Below are 6,839 nucleotides of genomic sequence, written 5' to 3'. Positions count from 1 at the left end.
TGGAGACGTTCAGTGGTCAGGGCACCATAAAAACATGAAACTAAAGTAGTTACCCCATAACCTCCTGCAGTGCCATGTAGGTATATGGTTTTTGTATGGTGTGTCTGGGTTTCCTGTCACTGTGGGCTGCAGGGCACAGTAGTACAGAGCAGAGTCTAACGGCTGCAGATTTTGAATCCACAAAGTAGTTGATCGTGATCTGGTATCCAGAGTGGCATTATATTTTCCTTCAAAGGCATTGTTGCCAAATCCAAAAGAGAATTTGCTCAGTATAAACTCAGGAATGCCATTAGCCTTTTGTTGGTACCAGAATAAATATATATTTGTAGTACTGGCATTATATTCACAACTCAAGTTTGCAAATTGTCCTTCGACAGCGTTCAAATCTCTTGTAGACTGTCGCACATTTTCGGTTTGTCCTCTGCACTCTGTGAAAAAATAAATGGAAATATTTACACTGTAAAAGGAAAATACAATAAATGTTGGCAAAACTATTTGAAATGCATTTTTTCATACCAAAGATAGTTGCTGCCAGGACAACAAAAATGTTGAGAGCAAGATTCATGGTTTTATTGTTCATGTGTGCTACACTGAGGGAAGGTCCTTTTTCACATATACATTGTCAGATACTTTTGCTTTCACTGAAACTGAAGGACTGGATTGAAGGAGGAGCTTGCTCAGAATTCCAGGTCTCAAGTGAGTCAAGACATTCCATAGATCAATGTTAAACCCATGAAGAAAACATCTACTGGCATTGTCTAAAGAATGCACAATCATCTGTATTTAGTAATGAAAAATACATTATGATTGGGCTTCAGGGCACAGTAGTACAGAGCAGAATTTGTCACTTCAGCAGAGGAGATCTCAAGTTCCACAAGCTTCTGATCTTTCACATTGTGTATAGTCAGTCCTGGTACTGGGTTGGTTATGCTCCCTGTATAGTCTTGTATGATGAACTGTGGTGCTGATCCAGGATACTGGCGGTACCACAACAGACCGTTGGTGAAAGAACTGCTATATGTGCAGGAGAGTTTAACACTAGTGCTCTTCTCAGCTGTCACTATGTCTCTGTCTGGTTTGATTGTATCTTCAACACTATAGTGACCTTAATTTGGTCTTACCTATAAACATGCAAAATAGCAAAACATTAAGGATCAACATTATAGTGCAGATAGTAAGACGGGGTGTTTTGCTAAGAGTGATCTTCTTTCACAACATCAACTCCTTGAAATGAATCAGTTTCCTTTGTCAGGGTCAGAATACTCCTACTTTTGACATTGTGTAATACACTGAAGACACCACTTGATGGAACTATTGCCAAAGATAAGGGGAAAAAACATCACAAATACACTTTCTGGTAAAGTGAGGTTTTTGTACAGTGTGTCTGGGCTTCCTGTCACTGTGGGCCTCAGAGCACAGTAGTACAGAGCAGAGTCTGTCACTGTAACAGAGGAGATTTCCAGCACGACACAGGTCTTCTCTGTGTTCAGTTTGGCAGAGAGGCGAGAGTCCAGAGGCTCAGCTCCTGTCCCAGTGGAGTGAAGGATGAGCAGGAGGAACTGGGGAGCTGATCCTGGATACTGCTTATACCATAGAAGACTCTGGGCTGATGAGTAGTTGCAGGACAGAGTAACATGGGGACCTTCTTCCCCATAAACCTCATGTTGGTTTGCCTGGATTGTTTGTCCATAACTGAAACCTGCAAATTTGAAATTGAGAATAATTAGTTTTTTTCATGTCAGTATTGTTCATTTCCCAATAATGAATCTGTCCAGCAGGTTAAATAATGAATGCATGTTGTTAGCATACTATACCTTTAAGAACTGAAAATAAAGGAATTAACCAGAAAGTAAACATGTTTAAAGTTAATTAGCCAACGAACAACAGTGGAAGCTGAACGTTTGAGTTTTCAGAGAAGAATTTCCACCACTGCTTTAATTTTAAGCTCCTCCCAATATACAGTTTGCTGTATGAATATTCATGAGGGACACTATGTAACATTCTCTCCGAAATGTATCCTTGGGCTCCAGAGAGTCCCACTACACAAAATGTGTTTTACATAGTAATGTGGATGGTAAAAGGTCTACAGGTGTGACAACATTTCTGTGATAACCCCAGAATATTTGTCATTCGTCTGAGATATATGATTGTGGTTTGAATGATAGGTTTTTCCTGTTCAGGGATCAAATGATCTGTGGTGAAAATGTTTTTGTATAGCCTCTTCTAGACTTTGTATCACTGGGTAGTCACGAAGAGCACAGTAGTAGAGAGCTGTGTCTGACAGAGTCACTTTTGTGATAGTAAGATTAGTATTTGTGCTGGATGTTGTGGATTGATAACGTTTATCAGGGATATGGTAATCACCACTCCAAGATCTGGCTCCTTTATACAGTATGAACTGAGGTGCCTGATTCAGATAGTGTCTGTACCAGTCAAGCCAAATATAATTCCTGCTTGTTTCATAAGAGCAGCTCAGTGTGACAGATTCTCCCTCGTTGGAGGTGACCTCAGTCTTCTCAGGGGTCAGATGATCTCCACATATGAGTCCTGCAAAAGATAACATCATTATACAGTATTTAAATATTTCTTCTTCTTTTGTTTCCAGTAAACCAGCCTGTTAATTTGACTGTAGTGACAGTGATGATCCCACAACAAATGTTTACATCATGTTTACCTGTAGTAATTATTAGAATCAGAACTCTGAGAGAGGTCTCCATCTTCACAGAGACTGCTGCATGTGTCTTTCCTCTCAGGCATTCCTCTAAGTGTTACTGTGAGTGAGACATGTGAGGCCCCTCCCCCCTTACTATGTCAGGGTTTTTGTACAGTGTGTTTGGGCTTCCTGTTACTGTGGGCTGCAGAGCACAGTAGTACAGAGCAGAGTCTGTCACTTTAACAGAGGAGATTTCCAGCTCTACACAGGTCTTCTCTGTGTTCAGTTTGGCAGAGAGGCGAGAGTCCAGAGGCTTAGCTCCTGTCCCACTGAAGTGAAGGATGAGCAGGAGGAACTGGGGAGCTGATCCTGGATACTGCTTATACCATAGAAGACTCTGGGCTGAGGAATAGTTGCAGGACAGAGTAACATGGTGACCTTCTTCTCCATAGACTTCATGTTGGTTTGGCTGGATTGTCTGTCCGTAAATGAAACCTAAATGTGAATTTGTAGAAAATGAGTTTTTTTCACTATATCTGTGTACTTATTATCCAAGAATGAATTATTTTCAGATTGTATAATAAATACAGGATTTTGTCATCTACCTTTTAGATCTGAAAATAAAACAATTAACCAGATGACAAACATATTTAAAGTTAGCTATCTAATCAACAACAGTGGAAGCTGAACATTTGAGTTTTCAGAGAAGAATTTCCACCACTGCTTTAATTTTAAGCTCCTCCCATTAGACTGCGTTTAAACACTTATGAGGTAACAATCACATTCTATCCAATCACATTGTTTTAGGATAAGTTCAGTTTTTTTAATGTGTTGTGAATATATAATATTGTTGATTGATAACGTTTAACAGGGATGTGGTCAGAACCACTCTTAGATGATCTCCACAGATGAGTCCTGGATAGAAACAAAAGGAGTAGCTTCTATTCCTTTCATTCTCGTGAGACTAAGAATTCTAGGACAAATGTTTACCTCGTTTACCTCTTGTTTATTAGAATCAGAACTCTGAGGCAGGTCTCCATCTTCACACAAGCTGCTGCATGAGTCTCTCTCCTGTCAATCCTTCCTCTGTTACTGTGACTGGGGCACGTTACTGTACCAGTAGACAAATGGTGCGTGAATCCAATTTGATTCTTTTGTTAGTTTCTTTGATTTCATCATGTGTCAATAATTGGGATGAAATGACTGAGCACTGTTATATTCAGTCATTGTCTTGTCCTGTGTTGTGCAGCACAGCAAGTTTTTGTACATGATCTGTATATCCTGTAGTCACTGTGGGCCTCAGAGCACAGTAGTAAACAGCAGAGTCAGACAGCTGCACACTCTGGATCCTCAAAGTAACTGATTTGCCACTGAAGTTGAGATTGGCATTGAATCTTTCAGTCCATGCACCAGAGTTGTCTGTTCCTCCATAACGGTCTTTTCTTAACATATATCTGGGAAAGTCCTTCACCTCCATCTTGTACCAGAATAGATAGGGATTTGAATTAGTTGTGTCAAAATTGCAGTCAAGTGTAACTTTCTCTCCCTCAGTAGCAGTCAGAATTCCTGTTGACTGGGTGACAGTGTCTTCACCTCTGCATTCTGGGAAAGAGACAAAAACTAAATGTATGAATTATTTCATGAGCCAAAACATTTAAGGCATTATGAGGATATATTATATGGTTAATTACAGTTACAGGTATAGTAGTGTCATACCAAAAGATAAAGTTAGAATCACTAGTAGGTTCCTCTGCCAGTGCTCCATGTCTTTACTGAGATGGGTGGGTGGAGAGAGAGCAAACTCTCTGGTGGAGATACCTACATGTATCATGAGAAGATACATTCCTTCTCATCTCCTCCTCTTTCTGAGGTTTCTTCAGTCTGGAAAATAAATCTTGCTGTACATTTTATAGCTAAAACTTTCCTGATTCACTCTGCAGCCTGGCCTACCACCACCAATACATACATTGTAGACTAGTCTCCATTTTGACTTCATGTTGCCTTTCCAACAGTACAGATTGAATTATATTCCTTATTAAAAATCTAAGTTACTGGTTCAAATAGATAGAACGATCCCACTGGAACACATTGTGACACACCCAGTAGGAGTCCACAAGTTTGTGTTTCTACTCAAGATGTAAAGAATTTGTTTTATTTTGTTTGTAGAAAACGTGTCAAAACACCCAAGCTACCCTCCAGTGTTCTTGTATGACGCAATATATCTTGAAGTCACTGTGGGCCTCAGAACACAGTAGTACACAGCAGAGTCAGACAGCTGCACGCTCTGGATCCTCAGAGAAACGGTTCTGACAGCAGAAGTCAGATGGGCATCAAATCTCCCCTTGAAGTCCTCATCAGTGTGCCCTGGTCCTATCACATCTTTTCGCAAGACGTATTTTGGATAGTCCTCAGTGTACTTAACATACCAGAAGAGTGATGGTGCTGATGCAGTTGTCTCATATTTACAGTCCAGAGTTACATTCTCTCCTTCATGAGCTGCCATAAGTTTATTTGGCTGATGGACACTGTCTCCTGTTGATTTGGTCTCTGCGAGAAGAAAACATTTCTATAAACATATGACTGTTGATAATTTATGGTTATAGGAATAATACTTAGCATATCATACCAAGGACAAGTGATGCAAATACAGTCAAAGTGAACAGCTAGTTCTTCACAACCATTGTAAAAGGATAGCAAGAGTGTAAACAAACGACTGTTCTCTCTGGTATGGTTAGAAAATCTTTGCTGCTTGTGGTAGCAGTCATTTACAGGCACTTGGAAGGTCTTTCATTAAGAAGTTTCAAAGCAAAGGACGATATTATCTTGGTTATGGTGCCCTCTGGTGGTTCAAGGTTGTTACAACGACGCCTGTTTTTGAAATAACGTGTTTACAGTTTAAAAGGCTTTATATACAAGTTTAATCACAGAGATACAGTATCATTTAATATTACATGCACATCTATTAGATTGTTTTGGGTGAAATATTGCTAATTTATCATGACTATATACAGTATAGGGTTAGTCATCTTGTCATGTGTTGTGCAGCACAGCAGGTTTTTGTACAAGAACTGTATAACCTGTAGTCACTGTGGACCTCAGAGCACAGTAGTAGATAGCAGAATCAGACAGCTGCACACTGGATCCTCAAAGGAACCAAGAAGGAGACCAGAGTAGCATCAAATCTCTCCTTGAACTCAGGGTCATTGTTCCCAGACCCATGCCTTAACCTCATCAGTACAAACTTGGGGGAGCCAAGTTTGCTTCCTGTTTGTACCAGAAAAGGTTTGGACTTGGATCTCTGGTCTCAAATGTATAGTTGAGCACAGCTACGTCTCCCTCAACAGCTGTCACAGGTCCTGTTGGCTGGGTCACACTGTCTCCTCTGATTTCTGAAAATGAACAGGATAAAACCTTAAGGTCAGACATAAATATTCAAGCAGAAGTTGGTCAAAATAAGGAAAAGGATGATGCTGTATCGTACCACATTGGAATGCAGTGAGAATCAGTCAAATGTTCACCCAAGCATGCATTCTGACGATGAGATTGTTAGGGTGGTACAGACACACACCTCTTGAAACCAGGACTTTAAAGTAAAGTGACGTCTGTAGCCTAAACTGAGACTTGCACAGTGAGGTGCGGTCCCCGTGTCATCATTAAATGTAGAAAACAAATAAATAAATATGTGTCCACTTATCCGTGATAGAAATTAAATTATTGTATGATTCCAACGATTTTTATAGTCAATATAGTTGAATTTGTGTATTTTCCTGCTCAAATACGGGGGAAAGACGCGAAAGGAGCAGCGATGAGCCGAGCCTCCACAAACTGGGCTGAGCTGCTCATTTTTTTTGCTCAACTTGTGCTCGTGCAATTGATCTCTCTGTATGTCACCAATGTAATGTTTGTACACACTTTTATCCTCACATTCCATACTCTAGGTCATGTATTTGACATATGTGTATAACATATTAGTCTTGCTCAAGACCGGATCTACCATATGGGCAACTGAGGAGGGGGGGGGGGGGGACTTCTCTCAAAAAATGAAGTATTGTCTGTTGTGTGTGTCAGTTTGATGACTGGACAGGTAATGATTGGGAACAGGCCGCAATGCACTGTAGATTATAAAGATGGGTGGGCACTGGGCATAGAGCCGGTGCTTTAATTATATTGTACTGGTTCAAAATCA

Source organism: Osmerus mordax, chromosome 16 (genome assembly GCF_038355195.1).
Source record: "Osmerus mordax isolate fOsmMor3 chromosome 16, fOsmMor3.pri, whole genome shotgun sequence".
Taxonomy (NCBI): Eukaryota; Metazoa; Chordata; class Actinopteri; order Osmeriformes; family Osmeridae; genus Osmerus; species Osmerus mordax.
The sequence above is the reverse complement of the archived record's forward strand: the minus strand, read 5'-3'. Positions refer to the sequence as shown.